Source organism: Vulpes vulpes, chromosome 1, assembly GCF_048418805.1.
Source record: "Vulpes vulpes isolate BD-2025 chromosome 1, VulVul3, whole genome shotgun sequence".
Taxonomy (NCBI): Eukaryota; Metazoa; Chordata; class Mammalia; order Carnivora; family Canidae; genus Vulpes; species Vulpes vulpes.
The window spans coordinates 7,422,180-7,437,786 of record NC_132780.1 but is presented as its reverse complement, the minus strand read 5'-3'; the positions used below and the strand labels follow the sequence as shown (position 1 = coordinate 7,437,786).

General features: G+C 41.1%; 1 non-coding gene across 1 annotated transcript; it reads left to right on the top strand.

The window, feature by feature from the left end:
* Positions 1–4,616: 4,616 nt before the first annotated feature.
* On the top strand, positions 4,617–4,723 carry LOC112928579 (U6 spliceosomal RNA). The gene has a single exon (XR_003236753.1). It is a non-coding gene; the product is annotated as a U6 spliceosomal RNA (small nuclear RNA).
* The last annotated feature ends 10,884 nt before the right edge of the window (positions 4,724–15,607 follow it).

Below are 15,607 nucleotides of genomic sequence, written 5' to 3'. Positions count from 1 at the left end.
TAGATGTCTTTTATTTCTTTTTGTTGTCTGATTGCTGTGACGAGGACTTCTAGCACTATGTTGAAGAAAAGTGGTGAGAGTGAAAATCCTTTTTCTTGTTCCTTACCCTAGGGGAAAAGCTATCAGTTTTTTCCCATTAGGATGATATTAGCTGTGAGTTTTTCAGGTATGGCTTTTATTATGTTGATGTATGTTCCCTATAAGCCTACTACTTTGTTGAGGGTTTTTATCATGGATGTTTTGCTTTGTCAAATGCATTTTCTGCATCTATTGAAATGAATATATGGTTCTTACTCTTTCTTTTATTAATGTGTTTTATTAATGTGTTAATGTTGATTGATTTGTCAATATTGAAACACCCTTCCAGGAATAAATCCCACTAAATTGTGATGAATTATTTTTTAAAATATGATGTTGATTTGGTTTGCTAGTATTTTGTTGAGGATTTTTGCATCGATGTTCATCAGGGATATTGGCCTATAATTCTCTTTTTGTGTGTGATGTCTTTATCTGGTTTTGGTATCAGGGTAATGCTCCACTCATAGGATTACTTTAGAAGTTTTCCTTCTTTTTCTATTGTTTGGAATAGTTTGAGAAGAATAGGTATTAGCTTTTCTTTAAATGTTTGTTAGAACTCACTTGTAAACCAATTAGTCCTGGACTTTTGTTTGTTGGGATTTTTTTTTTTTAATTTTTATTTATTTATGATAGTCGCACAGACAAAGAGAGAGAGAGAGGCAGAGACACAGGCAGAGGGAGAAGCAGGCTCCATGCACGGGGAGCCTGACGTGGGATTCCATCCCGGGTCTCCAGGATCGCGCCCTGGGCCAAAGGCAGGCGCCAAACCATTGCGCCACCCAGGGATCCCGTTTGTTGGGATTTTTTTGATTACTGATTCAGTTTCTTTGCCGGTTATTGGTCAGTTCAAATTTTTTATTTCTCTGTACCTCAGTCTTGGTCAGATAAGTTTCTAGGAATTTATCCATTTCTTCTACATTGTCCAATTTCTTGGCATATAATTTTAAATAATATTTGTGTGTATTTCTGTGGTGTTCATGTATATTTCTCCTCTATCACTTGTGATTTTATTTATTTAAGTCCATTCTCTTTTTTTCTTGATAATTCTGGCCAGAAATTTACTAATTTTGTTGGGTTTTTTTTTTCAATGGATCAGCTTCTGGTTTCACTGATATATTCTATTGTTCTTTTAGTTTCTTTCGTTTATTTTTGTTTTTAGATTTTTAAAATAGATTTTATTTATTTATTCATGAGAGACACACACCCACAGAGAGAAAGAGACATAGGCAGAGGTAGAAGCAGGCTCCATGCAGGGAGGCTGATGTGGGACTTGATCCTGGGACCTTGGAATCATGCTCTGAACTGAAGGCAGATACTCAACCACTGAACCAACCAGGAGTCCCTTTAGTTTTTAGATTTTATTTATTTATTCATGAGAGACACACACACAGAGAGAAGCAGTGACATAGGCAGAGGGAGAAGCAGGCTCAGGGGAGCCTGATGCAAGAAGCTGATGTGGGACTCAATCCCAGGACCCTGGATCAATACCGGAGTCAAAGGCAGACACTCAATCTCTGAGCCACCCAGATGTTCTTGTTCTTTTTGTTCTATGTCATTTGTTTCTGCTCTGATCTTTATGATTTCCCTTTATCTGCTGATTTTAGGTTTTGTTTTTTGTTCTCTTTTTAACACCTTCAGGTATAAGGTTAGGTTGTTTGAGATTTTTCTTGCTTCTTAAGATAGACCTGTATTGGTATAAACTTCTGTCTTAGAACTGCTTTTGCTACATCCCCAAGGTTTTGGACTGTTGTATTTTCATTTTCATTTGCTTTTATGTAGTTTTAAATTTTTTCTTTGATTACCTGGTTTACTCATTTATTGTTTAGTAGCATGTTATTTAACCTGCATATATTTGTGCTCTTTCCCAATTCTTTTTGGGGCTGACTTCTAGTTTCATAGCATTGTCTTCAGAAAAGATGCATGGTATGACTTCTGTCTTTCTGAATTTGTTGAGGCTTGTTTTGTGGCCTAATATACAATCTGCACTGGAGGATGTTCTGTGTGCACTTAAAAAGAATGTGTATTCTGCTGTTTTAGATAGATGTTCTGAATGTATCTGTTAAATCCATCTGGTCGGTCCAGTGTTTCTTTGAAAGCCATTGTTTCCTTGTTGATTTTCCATTAGAAATGACACCTTAAATTTATAATAATCTTGCTTGAATTAATACTACTTTGCCTTACTAGTATAAAAAAACTCTCCTACTTTTTTTATTTTTAAAGATTTTATTTATTTATTCATGAGAGACACACACACAGAGAGAGAGAGAGAGAGAGAGAGAGACATAGGCAGAGAGAGAAGCAGGCTCCATGCAGGGAGCCCCATGTGGGACTCTATCCCAGAACTCCAGGACCCTGAGCAAAAGGCAGATGCTCAACTGCTGAGCCACCCGGGCATCCCCAACTCTTTTTCCTTTATAGTTCTTCTCCCCTCTTTTTGTTGTTATTGTCACAAATAACATCTTCATACCTGTGTGCCATCAACATAGTTGATAATTATTGCTTCATAGTTGTCTTTTAATTCATATAGGAATTAAGAAAATTTATAGACCAAAAATCTATGAACATTGACTTTTATATCTACTTATATAGTTATCTTAACTGGTATTCTCTATTTTTTCATTTGGATTGAGTTATTGTCTAGTGATATTTCAGTCTGAAAGACTCTCTCCTTTTTTTTTTTTTTTTTAAAACCAGAACTCCTGAATATTATAGTATGGCAATTCTGGAGATCATATTTGTCCCCTTCCCCAGGGTTTACTTTGGCTACATATTATAGTTATTGATATCCATTTGTTTAGTGGCTTTACTGAACTAATTTTGCAAAGTCTAAATCCTTTTTCATATGTGGTCATGGAAGTCTCTGTTCTATTGGTTTGTGGGGAACTAGTGATCAATAGAAATTTTCTTTATCTGGAACAGAAAGCAATATCGTAGTCTTTGCAGATGGTGTGTGTGTGTGTGTGTTGTTACACACTTTGAATACTTAGGCATTTTGCAACTATGCCTTAACTTTCACTTCCTGGTTGGACAGAGCCGAAAGTAAATCAGAGGTGAATCTTAGGGCCTTCTCTAGTAACAACTCATAAAGGTAAAAGTAATTTATTGAAGCTTTAGTTTTGGTGATAAAAGTATTTCAACACCTTAAATTATTATTATTCTATTATATCCTATCATATAATGGAATATACTTTAACTCTTATAAGCAATGAGTTTGCTGTTTATTTATTGTTCTGAAGTGATATCTATCATAAATTATCATATGAGAAAAGTAAAATGCTTTATGATAAAATAATGAAAACATGCAACTATATATACTTTTGTATGTTTGCAAATACATATATGAATCTTGGAGGACATTATGGAAAGATGTTCATCATCTTGTTTTAACATTGGAACTGGGTTAGAGGATGATGTGGAGGGAGAATACTGATTTTTCCCTGTACAATTAGATAGATGAAGAAAACATTTAAAATGCCTGAAGGGAGAGGGACATGTTGGTGGCTCAGGGGTTGAGCATCTGCCTTTGGCTCAGGGCATAATCCCAGGTTCCTGGGACTGAGTTCCTCATTGGGCTCCCTGTGGGGAGCCTGCTTCTTCCTCTGCCTGTCTCTGCCTCTCTCTCTGTCTCTCATGAATAAATAAATAAAATCTTCGAAAAATGCCTGAAGGTAGAAGGAAAAATACAGCAAAAAAATTTAAAAAGATATTCAAAAGTAGCAATGTATCATAGTGACTAAGCTTGTGGACTCAGAAGCTGTCTTTGTGAGTACAAATTCATGCTTTCTATTTGCTGTGTTACATTGGGCAAAGCCTTCTAATGCCTTTTCTGATCTTATTTTCTGCATTTAAAAAATATGAATAATTGTACTTCTCTCTCTCTGTATATGTATATATATATATTTTTTTTAAGTTTGTATGTTTGTTTATTTAAGTAATCTCTATACCCAACATGGGGCTTCAACTCACAACCCCAAGATCAAGAGTCCCATGTTCTTATAATTAAGCCAGCCAGGTGACCCAAAATGCCACTTCTTTCTAAAATAATCTTTAAATTGTAGGCCATCTCAATCAGAATACCAGCATCAATTTTTTTTAATTTTTATTTATTTATGATAGTCACACACAGAGAGAGAGAGAGAGAGAGGCAGAGACACAGGCAGAGGGAGAAGCAGGCTCCATGCACCGGGAGCCCGACGTGGGATTCGATCCCGGGTCTCCAGGATCGCACCCTGGGCCAAAGGCAGGCGCTAAACCGCTGCACCACCCAGGGATCCCCCAGCATCAATTTTTAAAAATAGAGTTGACTAGCTTATTCTAATTCTCAGTTGGAAGACAAAATGAGCCAGAAGAGCCAGAAAAGTTTTGGAAGATAATTACATAATGGCAGGACCTACCTTATCAAGAGTAAAGTATTCCATAAGGCTTCTTCAGTATGGTGTTGGGACAGTAACACAAACATCAGAGATGGAAAGAATGGTTGTTTTGCAAATGGTGTGTGGACAGTTGTTATCCATCTGGTCACATCTCTTCTTCATGCAGTGCACCCTTTGGCAGCACATATACTAAGATTGGAATGATACAGAGAAGATTAGCATGGCCTCTGCACAAGGATGACATGCAAATTCATCTCTACCTCACACCATACCCGCAAAATCAACTCTGAAGGACATTTTTATTTATTTTTTATTTATTTTTTAAATCTTTTTTTTTTTTTTAATTTTTATTTATTTATGATAGTCACACAGAGAGAGGGAGAGACATAGGCAGAGGGAGAAGCAGGCTCCATGCACCGGGAGCCCGACGTGGGATTCGATCCTGGGTCTCCAGGATTGCGCCCTGGGCCAAAGGCAGGCGCTAAACCGCTGCGCCACCCAGGGATCCCTGAAGGACATTTTTAAAAAAAGATTTTATTTATTTATTCATGAGAGACACAGAGAGAGAGGCAGAGACACAGGCAGAGGGAGAAGCAGGCTCCATGCAGGGAGCCCGACGTGGGTGGGACTCGATCCAGGGACCCTAGGATTACACCCTGGGCTGAAGGCAGACGTTTAACCGCCAGGCGTCCAGGAAATTTAAAAATCAGAAACTATTATAGAATTAGAAGAAAATAAAGAAGTTGAGACGCCTGGGTGGCTCAGTGGTTGAACGTTTGCCTTCTGCTCAGGGTGTGATCCTAGGGTCCCGGGATGGAATCCTGCATCGGGCTCCCGGCATGGAGCCTGCTTCTCCCTCTGCCTATGTCTCTGCCTCTCTCTCTCTCTGTGTGTGACTGTCATAAAAAAAAAAAAAAAAAAAAAAAAAAAAAAAAAAAAAAAAAAAAAAAAAAAAAGGACCAGAGAGCCAGTCTGCGTGATACGGTTCCCTCTGTTTGGAAGACGATCGCGGAGTGGAAGAACGGGGGCTCTGAAACCTTTTGGGTGGAGTTTGGAGTCGAGGGGCCCGCGAGTTCCAGGGGACACCAGGGGAAAACAATAAACCGCAGGCGGGCCCTGGATCCCTTCGAAATAGAACATTTTAAATGTTCCAGATACCCACCAAAAGAGCAGTTTGCGGAGATTAAAGGCGTTGGTCGCGGTTGCCCGTAAGAGAAGCCCTGCACCCAGAACGGAGGCAAACCCTAGGGCTTTACTGACAAATTATATGAATCAAATTCAAAGCCCTCCTGCCTTCCCCACTCCAGCTCTTTCTGCTTTTCTTCCTTTTTAAAAAACATTTTGTTTGTTTATTCATGGGAGACACAGAGAGGCAGAGACACAGGCAGAGGGAGAAGCAGGCTCCATGCAGGGACCCTGAGGCGGGACTCGATCCGGGGGTCCTAGGATCACACCCTGGGCTGAAGGCAGGCGCCAAACCGCTGAGCCACCCAGGGATTCCCTCCCAATTTCTCTAATATCTTTTTTTTTTTTCAGACGTACATAGTTTTTGCGAAAGGAACAGCCAGTTAAGGACGTTTAGGGATTTTTGTTTTGTTTAAAAAATATAACCCTGCTTTGACTCATTTAGTAATAGGTAATAGCACTACCTTCCCAAATCCTTTAAAATAGTACTCAATGGATCTCTCATTTTTTAGGATTTATTTCATAGCCTTGGATGAGACACCTCATACAGGCTTAGGTCCCTATGCCAAATGAAATTTTATATTTGGGTATGTTGCATTTTCTTCTTTGACCATGCATCAGTTTAGAAGTGTGTTTACTTTCCTGAGTTTTCATTTTCTCCCTTTTCTTCTGCCACACATGCCTAGCTCACAGAACAAATACTAACAGAAAAAAATAACTTGAGGGATTTGGAGAGATGCTTTCACTTATCACTAAGTGGGATTGATTTTTAGTCATTGAACATCAGGCACAGGCCTGACAAGCTGACACAGCCTCATTCAGATCCCAGATCCAGCCTTTATTAGCTGTCTAACCTTGAACCCACCAGTGAGCCTTTCTGTGGCTTTGATTCATCATGGGGAAAATGGTAGCATCCAGGGTGGCTTGCTGCCAGGTCCACACTGATGATCCAAGGGAAGTGCCTGGCCTCCTTCTCTCCTTGCTGCTCCCACCTTTGCCTTATTAATTGGAGAAATACTGCTATGAAGACATCCTGGAGGTGTGTCTGGCATTTACTCTTCTAACAGTTTATGGAGACACCCCTTCACATTTTCAGTTGCTTCCTCTGCTTTCTGCCATTCCTAACCCACCTGACTCTATCTGGTGTGATCTTAATTGTGTGTGTTTGCATGGATAAAATTATGGCTTACCTTTCTCTTCAAAGTCTGATTGCCTGCCTGCTGCCTCTGCCAGCACGTGGTTTCTCAGGACTCGCTCTCACCCCATCCCTAGCGTCTTGTACAATTGCCCCTCCTTCCCTGTCACTGCAGCTGTATTGCTTAAATATTTCATGATGGGCGTCCCTTCCTGACTTTGTTTATGTTAAACTATTTTAAGTTAATTGTTCTCTGTGTGTCTGTGCTGTGTTACAGTTCATGGAGGCAGGTGGGCCTATGTAAGAATTTGCCTTCGCTCCTAAAGGAGGGGTCACAGGTTGTTTAGCAGAGTTGGGGAGACACTGTGCTGATGTTCTTTTGAGAAGGGGGAGGCTGAACCTTCTTGGGCAAATCTTGTTTTTATTCTTTTAGGTCTGAATTTGGGGCATATCTTGCAGAGATTGAAGCGGTAAGACTAACCTTTCAACATTCACACTGAGAAAGGCCCAGGAGATAAGTTGGGGTGGCAAAGTGATAGACAGGTGGGCAGCAAGAAAATATAACCCAGATGGAGAAGAGAAAACACCCCTCAGAAATCAAGGCAAAATCCCAAAGTCTCTTTCCCCATGGTATCAGCAAGATGTGGATTCCCCTCCTACCTCCACAGGAGTGCAGTGCAGTACAGGTGAAGGACAGCAGCGCTGTAGGGACGAAAATTTCTTCACTCCATTCAAATGCACACCCAGATACCTGTGTGGCACCTCCTGGCATGCTGCCCCACTGGATAAGTTCAGTGCTTCTCTAAGCACAGTATATATTTATTTCAGTTGAGACATGCAGTCTATATGGCACTTGCTGATTTGGTTTTGATCTCATGTCATGGTGATAATCGAAACAACCCTTAACAGTTTAAAATTCTTCAGCTTGCAGGTATGTGATTGTGAGATAGTATTATAGTGTATGTATTAGTCTTAGTTACTTGTGATAGTTTGGTTATCTTTTACATAAACTATTGAGAATGTTTTTATAACTATAGATAATAGAGAAACCACTAATCACTTTAAAATCCTCCCATTTTTTGGTCCACAGCTAGACTGGACCTCCCATCAGTGAGGAGCCCTGAATGTTAAAATAAAAAAGCAAGTATTCCTTTAAACCTCTCCTCTATCTTTCTCTCGCAATTTATTCTTTGATTTTTGTTCACATTATGTTAAGGGGTTATGATTGACTTGTTTAGACTCCAGGATAGAAAATGCGCCCCCCCCCCAAAAAAAAGAAAATCCAGCTGAAGATTCTAACCATATCACACGAGTTGCCTGATTTTGTTTTGTTTTGTTTTGTTTTTATTGCCAGGTTTTGATTGCAGGTACCCCCTGAGGGAATAGTCCAGATTCCCTGAGTAGTTTCCAGATCCTATACACCTCTTCTGTTCCCAGGAGCAATTGTATTGGGGTGGAAGACCTGATCTTGGATATTTTTGTTTCAGTCCTTTGTGACAAGTTATAAAGATAATTTTCCACCCCTAGCTGTAAAGTGCTATTGATGGAAAATTAAAGTTCCTTCAAGGGGATTAAAATCTCTTTTGGATTACCCATTTCCAAAAGTTCTAGTTGTTAGATTTCTCTTGAAAGTTCATGAAAAAGTATTTCATATTTCCCATGAAGATTCATTCTCCTTTTTTTTAAAAGATTTTATTTATTTATTCATGAGAGACAGAGAGAGAGTGAGAGAGAAAGAGAGAAAGAGAGGCAGAGACAGGCAGAGGAAGAAGCAGGCTCCAAGCAGGGAGTCCGACGCGGGACTCCATCCCAGGACCCCAGGATCACGCCCTGGGCCAGAGGCAGGTGCTAAACCACTTAGCCACCAAGGGATCCCCAAGATTCATTCTCCTTAGAGAATTTTGAACTTTGTTTTCTTAAACATCCCAATTAGGTTGTTCCTTATTTATTTGAGAGAGAGAGAGAGAGCGCACAAGCAGGGGGAGGTGCAGGCAGAGGGAGAGGGAGAAGCAGGCTCCCCACTGAACAGGGAGCCTGACACTGGGCTCAGTCCCAGGACCATGGGATGATGACTTAGCTGAAGGTAAATGCTTAACTGACTGAGCCACCTAGGCATTTTTTTCCTTAAGATTTTATTTATTTGATACAGAGAGAGCACAAGTTAGCAGAGTGGCAGACAGAGGGAAAGGGAGAAGCAGGGGAGTCTGCTTAGCGAGGAGCCTAACACAGGGCTCGGTCCCAGGACCCTGAGATCATGACCTGAGCTAAAAGGTAGACGCTTAGCCAACTAAGCCATCCAGGCACCCCCCTGTTCCTGATTTCTAAATGAACATTAGAAGTAACTTAATCATAGGGCACAGCACAGAGTGACAGTACAGGGTACCTTCAACTCCATTGTGGAAATGAGGTTCTTGCTCTGTAAAGAAGCATTCTCACCATCTCAGCTTATTTACTTGGAGGTTCAATCTCTTACAGTTTGTACTTTAATGGAATCGGGGTGAAGGGAATTGGTGGAGAGGTGGGACTCTCTTTTTAACCAGCCAGTTTTGATGCTCGGTGTTTATATATCATTTGTTCCTGAGTATGTTCCTGTTTCTGTTCTAATTTGTTCTGTGAACTGTCAGTGTTTTAACAAGTATCTTTGAAAAAGTTTTGTAAAACTAAGTAGGTTTTTTTTGTTTTTGTTTTTGTTTTAAACTAAGTAGTTTTTATGTCAGCTCAGCACTTACTAGTGTCACCCCTGTTAAACCTGCTGCTATGTATAAATGGGGTATGTCCACACCTGAATCTCCAATGCCCCCAGTGCTACCAAGTGAAGGTACTCACCAGGGGTGTCTATCACTTTCCTCCATCCACCTTTTCTATGTCCTTGTGTTCCTAACCTGCTAGATTCCGTTTCTCTCCAGAACCATTTCTCTCTCTATTGCTTTTCAATAGAAATATAATGCAAGCTGCATATGTATTTTTAAATTTCCTAGTAGCTACTTTTGAAAAATTAAAAAGGAACAGGTGGAATTAATTTTAACATTTGAATAACCCAGTATTTCCAAAATATAATGATTTCAACATTTAACCAATATAAAACTTGTTATTGTGTTAATTGGCATTCTTTTTTTTTAAGATTTTATTTTTATGTGATCTCCACACCCAACATGGGGCTTGAACTCACAACCCCAAGATCAAAAGTTGCATACTCCATGAACTGAGCCAGTTAGGTGCCCCTTAATTGGCATACTTATGTCTTCAAAATCCGGAGTGCGTTTTATACCTACACCGTTTCTCAATTCAGACTAGCCATGTTTCTAGTGTTCAGTAGCCACATATGATGAGTGGCTACATCATTGGATGGCAGAGCCCCAGGAAGTGATTTTATGTACACGCTCCATCTCTCTTCCTGCGTCCTTTATTCTCATGGACCTCCAAACCCCTGGAGTCTGTGACTGTTGCCTGCCTTTTCCCCCCCTTTCCGTTTGCTGTGTTCCTTTTCTGATATGGAGACTCATTTCCAGTTCCTTAACCTTCTGGACTCATTTCTTCTGTCTTACTTTCCTTTGAGGGTCACAGTTTTTTCCTCTAACCCCTATTTCAGCCTTTAACTGTAAGAGGTGACATGCTTTTTTTTGTCTTGGTTGGGCATTTATTTGCAGTTACTTACTAATGATTATTTGTCACAACAGTTGAATTAGACACTTTCCTCATTTTTTTTCATGTATCTTTCTTGACAGATTTCCAAATTTATTTCATTTTTTAACAAATTCCATTTATTTATACATGAGACACACAGAGACATAGGCAGAGGGAGAAGCAGGCTCCATGCAGGGAGCCTGATGTGGGACTCAATCCTGGGACTCCAGGATAACACCCTGGGCCAAAGGCAGGGCTTCAACCGCTGAGCCACCCAGGTGTCCCTCCAGATTAATTTTAGAGTTAAACCGGAATGCATAAATTTAGAGGTATATAGCACTGCTTATGTTTCTGCCTTGATATTTTAAATCATTTATTGATAAAATAAATGATTTTATTTATTTATTCGTGAGAGACATAGAGAGAGGCAGAGACATAGGCAGAGGGAGAAGCAGGCTCTTTGGGGGGAGCCTGATGCGGGACTTGATCCCAGGACCCTGGGATCACGACCTGAGCCAAAGGCAGATGCTCAACCACTGAGCCACCCAGGTGCCCCTTCTCCCTCAATTTTTAACATAGCATATATAGTTATATATATTTGAGGATATAAGATCTCACTCTTTAGTATTGCTTTGCCTCATTGAATATTTTTTATAATTATTTTTATATCTTTTCTATGTATTTTAGCTTTCAGTTAAACTGATATAAAATTTTGTGTTCTTTTATATGAAAAATAAAAATTTTTAAAAATTTCTGCTCAAGTGGTTATTTTTACCTAGTGTGGGGAACCAGCTACAGAGATTATCTGAGAACCGAATCTTGTAGTCCTGGGCACACTGGGGATACAGGAGGTCCTGAGTCGGCACACTGACTCTTGACCACATTGTTCTTCAGATACAGCTCCTTCATTGTCCTCTCCTTGAGTCAATAGCCTATTCTCTTACCTTTTGAAGTAAACATGTTTTTCTCTGCTTCCCAAAGTTAATCATTCCTATAGCCAGTCTGCTAGTTTTCTTAATAAGAACTGGTGGAGACAAAGCCTTGGCATCAGTCTGAGTCACAGTCCCCCTGCCCCCCAGATTAAAATTCTTTGAAACTCTGAGTCTTTCCTTATATCATTGCCTCCGACTATCCTGGATCCATGGCAACCTAGGGATTAGGAAGGCTCTAAAAATGGGCATATCAATGATGTTCTTTCCTGTGCTATAATGGAATGTCATCAGGGAACAGGGTGTCAGATCTCAGTGAGGGAGGGTAGAAAGTAGGTGTTCTGAATGCCAGGATCACAGGTTTTCTGGAAGGTTTACATGGGTACACTGGTTGGGCCTGTCATGAGTGCTAGGGTCACAGGTTTCCTGGAAGGTTTACAGGGTACACTGGTTGAGTCTGTCATGACCTGACTGAGCACTTCCTCAGCCGTATCTTTTATTTGTAGACATGATGCTGTCAATGTTCTTTCAGCATCTTGGACGTTTTTACACTTGAGGAGTTTGTACAGAGAAGCCCCTACATGCAGGCTCCAAGTCCCTTCTGCTGCTGCTTTGCTCTTAAGTACCTCCCCCTGACCTGGTGTTAGATCACAGTGTGGTCCTTGCACCAGCAGCATCCCTGTTACCTGGAAACATGTGAGAAATGCAGATTCTCAGGCCCCACACAGACAGTGAATTAGGAACTTGGGGTGAGGCCCAGCAATCTGTGTTTAACAAGTCTTCCAGGTGGGTTTGTTGCACCAACTTTTGAGAAGCATTGTATCAGATGATGTTTGAGTTCATGCTAACTTAGTCACAGACACATGTCTGCTCACTGTCTGGCCTCTGCACAGGCATCTAGATCCTTTGGAATCCTCACTCCCCAGTGCCCTCTCCTGGACTTACTTTCTGTTCTTTATTTTTAAATAAAGATTTTATTTATTTATTTGAGAGAGTGAGTGAGAAGGAACATGACCTGTGGGAGGGACAGAGGAAGCAGCAGAGTCCTTGCTGAGCAGGGTGCCCAACACTTAACCCACTGAGCCAGCCAGACACTCCATCTCCTGGACTTTCTATTCCCTATTTGAAGTCTGCTCTCCACAGCCTCTGCATTCCCTGGCTTTTGCTTCTAGTGAGTTCTGTGGTATATATATCCATGTCTGTAATACTGTGGGAGAAGTGGCCTGGGCTGGGATTGCGATCTACTGCTATGGGCAGTAGTGGTGTTCAGAAGGGAGATGATGTGTGTGTCTCACAAAATAGACGGATACCCTGTAACTGTTTTGTTTTTACTTCATCTCCTGTTGACTTCACAATGTGAGCGCATTTTGTGTAAAACATCTCTACTGGGCAACCCCGGTGGTGCAGTGGTTTAGCACCACCTGCAGCCTAGGGTGTGATCCTGGAGACCCGGGATCGAGTCCCACATCAGGTTCCCTGCATGGTGCTTGCTTCTCCCTCTGCCTGTGTCTCTGCCTCTCTCTTTCTAGCTGTGTCTCTATGAATAAATGAATAAATAATCTTAAAAAATCTCTACTGAGTGATGCATAAGTATGTTATTTATGTGAACATATAACACATGTGGATAAACTCCCCTTACCTTTCATTTATTGATCCATCACATCTCTGTGGTGTCTAGCTGATTCCTCTACCTTATTTTCTGTCACTGTACCCATCTCTACTTGAATGTATATTAAATATGTTATTATAATAATATACAAATATTATGTTTGTGTTTTTTTCTCTCACTGTGGAGCCTCCTCCCTGCTGGAGCTTCAATGTGGGACCAGTAGGTGTCCGGGCCCTTTGGGAGGCACTAACTTCTTCCTAACCTCTCCGGCTCTGCCTTGTCTGGCCAACTCTTTTGGAACAGAAGGTGTTGCCCGCCACCCTGTGGCTGCAGGTGACATAGCAGAAGTATGGGCAGGTATGAACCTGAGTTTCCACAAAAGTAGATTTAATTGCTGTCTCTTTCTAAGGATAGGATTATGCTCATTTTCCTCATCTCCCTCTTGAGGGGCTGTTTGCCTTGCTTATTTACACCCCATATGCCTATAACTTGCTAATGTCATCCATGACATAAATCTCATAGGCATTTTGTGATTGTGCATAGGATGGGAAAGGTTCTACCCTGGACTCTGTCTTGTGTTTTTTATTCACTGTCAATCCCTGAATATACTTTCCAAAGATGTCTGTCATCTTCCTTCCCATCTAGCCATGATCTTTGTGTACACACCTCCTAAAGGACTGCCTCTCTGTAATGATTTTATGTACAAACCTCACTTCTTCCTCCCTCCTGCAGCCCCATAAGTGCCCCAACTCCTCATCTGATTATTTCTTCCCTCTCTCACATCCTACTTTCCTGTTAGTTTTCTGACCTGAAAGTCTAGATCCTTCATTTTCTGCCTTAATTTCTTTTTAAAAGATTTTATTTATTTATTTATTTATGAGAGACACAGGGAGAAAGGCAGAGACATAGGTAGAGGGAGAAGCAGGCTCCCTGTGGGGAGCTCGATGTAGGACTTGATCCCAGGATCCTGGGATCACACCTTGAGCCAAAGGCAGATGCTCAACCACTGAGCCACTCAGGTGTCCCCATCTGCCTTAATTTCTAAGTCACAGATTACTTTCAGCCTAAAAGTTTCCCTCTCACTGCCATTTTTATCATCATTCATTGGAAATTAACTTTTGATGATTTGACTCATTGGTGATTTAGACAAACCCCTGCTGCCCCTATTATGCAGTTTTGTCCTTCCCTTTTTCTGATCATTTTTATTTAAACTTCTGGAGTTTAAAATTTTATTTATTAGAGAGGGAGGGAACATGTGAAAGAGAGAAAGAGAGCCCAAGTGTGGAGAGGGGGGCAAGACAGGGGGAGAGGAAGAAGCAGGCTCCCCACTGAGCAGGGAGCCCAACATGGGGCTTGATCCCAGGACCCTGAGATCATGACCTGAGCCAAAGGCAGATGCTTAACCCTGAGATGCCCCAGAAGTTCCTTCTATAGATATGTACAGACCTTATCTTTTAAAGATATCTCTGCGTATCAGAGTAACCTCATTCTGCAGGTTTAGACCTGAAGTATTTTCACTATTGTTTCTTCCAATGATTTTATAGATTGCAGGTCAATGCCTTCTTCGACTCATCAGTAACACAGCAGTTTGCTGGCTTTTAATTTCAAGGACGAGGTCTTCAAATTTTTCTCTTTGATTTTTATCTGATGTTAATTTTAACCAGACATACTTCTAGATGGGCATAACTAGATTTATTTCTCCACTGTGTTCATAATTTAAACGGATTTTCATATCTCTGAGCCTCAGAGTGCAGATAGGAGTGTGGGAAATAGAACTCCTCAAAGCACAGAGATGACATCTCAAAGCTCTGAGATTTATTAAGCAAACTCAGGTCCAAGATAAAGGGGTTCCACACCCCAATTCCAATTGGGTTTTCCCCCCACACATCCAAGCAATTCTAAGACACCAGCCGGGTGTCCTACATTTCAATGCAATTCTGAACTCTTCCTGGAGATAACATCACGTGCCACAGGTTAAGGGCTCAGTCCTACAAGATTGCCTCCCACACTATTCAAGATGTGAATCACAAGTCCAGGTTGTCAACAGGGCCTTGACCAACTCAGTATAGATTGGAGGCTCCAAAAACCCCCTCTTCTGGTTCATTTAATTTGCTAGAAGGTTCACAGAATTCAGAGAAATATTTTACTTAACTAGATTACCAGCTTATTATAGATTATGTAGCTCAGGAACAGGTATGGGGTAGGGTCACAGAGCTTTCATACTCTGAGTGCACCACTCTCCCTGAATCTCCACCAACCTGGAAGTTCTCTGAGTTCTATGTTTTGTTTTGTTTTTAAGATTTTATTTATTTATTCATGAGAGACACACAGAGAGAGGCAGAGACACAGGCAGAGGGAGAAGCAGGCTCCATGCAGGGAGCCCGACATGGGACTTGATCAGGTCTCCAGGATCAGGCCCTGGGCTGAAGGCAGCTGCTAAACCACTGAGCCACCCGGGCTGCCCAATTCCATGTTTTGTGTGTGTGTGTGTGTGTGTGTGTGTGTGTGTGTGTGTGTGTGTCTATGGAGGCTTTGTTACACAGGCATGATTGATTAAGTCATTGGCCACTGGCGATTGATTCAGCCTCCAGCCCTTTTCCCTTCCCTGAAGAAAGGGAAGTAGGTCCACCGAGTCACATCATCACCTGACCTGCCATTATATTATGTTTGACTT